Source organism: Sinocyclocheilus grahami, unplaced genomic scaffold (genome assembly GCF_001515645.1).
Source record: "Sinocyclocheilus grahami isolate Dianchi unplaced genomic scaffold, SAMN03320097.WGS_v1.1 scaffold538.1, whole genome shotgun sequence".
In the NCBI taxonomy this organism is placed as follows: Eukaryota; Metazoa; Chordata; class Actinopteri; order Cypriniformes; family Cyprinidae; genus Sinocyclocheilus; species Sinocyclocheilus grahami.
The window spans coordinates 533,880-535,598 of NW_015505717.1; positions in this window are offsets into that span (position 1 = coordinate 533,880).

Sequence of the window (1,719 nt, forward strand, 5' to 3'; positions counted from 1 at the left end):
GACTATATGCATATTTACAATATTCACAGTAATTACATAAGTTTGTTTAAGTTTGAAAGTAATTCTATAGAAATTACAGTTTGCATTTTTTTGAAAATTGTAATGAAATTAATTAAAATATTGTTAAATACACTATTATATTTTATATCAACAAGAAGAAGAAGAACAATACTTTTATTAGTTTTAATTATTATAATACTATTATTAATATTCAGCGAAAACTGGCAATATTTTAAATGGTGAGATATAGGGGCAGAAAGGTAATAGAAAGCTTCTGCATTGAATATATCTGAATATATATATATATAAGAATATATATATATTCTTAATTCAAAATTATTTCTTCTGCTAGAATTTGCACTCAAAATGAGTTTTTTCTCCTACACTGAGCCATAAATCTCCACTTCAGTAGCACTTACACACACCAAACTTTACATTTTTATTCCTATCTATATTCGGAAGGTTTTTACAGAGGGATTTGTTCATATATATAATTTGCTTGATTATATACAACATTTTATTTCCCCAAAAATTGTGAAAACATATTGTTTTCTGGCTGTTCAATGTATTTTCTGAATTATGGAGTGACAAAAAGAGATACCCAGAATTCCCTCTGTAAAAACATTTGCCTCTAATATGTCAAAAATAAATAAATAAACAAGATTTTTGAAACTGACTTCATCCAGTGTTCAGATTTTTGTACTAGAAATGTATGCAAATTAGCACATATTTCATTAAATAATGTCTCATTTGCATATTTAAACATAACATTTTACAAAACTTGTAATACAAAAAATTTTTGCAATTATCAATGTAATAAATCAACTGGGTAAGTAAAGTGATAATTAGTAGTTAATTGTTTTTTACCCTATTCACCTGCAGTGTCTGGCCAAGCTTCTCTCTGAAACATTATTCTCTAAAAATGAGAGTTAGCAACTGATCTTGGTGATTTATCTTCATTAAACTATTCAAAATAGTTCTTGCACCTCAGTAGAATGAAGACAACAAGAGAGTTTAACTGTTACAGTGGACTGTGTTCAAGGTTACAGAGGATATGTATTTCTTTCCTCCTTTTAGTAGAACATTTCCCTTTTTGAACATAGTTTTAGCATGCGTAACTAAACTGGAACACAGTGGGTCCCCAGAGTCATTCCTTTTGACCTACACAAAGAGCAGAGAATGTTCCACCAGTGGCTACTTTCCCAGGACAGGAAAGTGTAGAGATACACTGATTGAAATTGACTGCAAAAACAGCTGAAACAGGTGGGTTATGGGCCAGCTCTCTCTGTACAGCCTATTCAATAAAAACAATGCATTTTCCTATTACCCAGCCTGTACAAAGTTGAAACGGTGAAAGGTACCGGAAATGCGTTTTGTATGCATGTAGATTTTATCATGGTTCATTTTTAGATACATATTATCACAATCTAATTCTAACACAGCCATTCCAATCAATCTCATTTGACTTGGGTTTGACCTGATGCGCTGTCACTGCCATGCTGGGATCAGAAGAGCTGAGTATATGGAATGATGTGTCAATAATGCAAAGTGACAATAGTAAACACTCGTTTTTCAGTTAAAGACAGTTCATCATTCAATTCAGTGATTTCATCATCCAGCTCAGTTCAGTTTAAATAGTATCTTTGCAATCATTTGCAATCAAGTCAACGATATCGCTGGAAATGAAGTGTCCCCAACTAAGCAAGCCAGAGGCGACAG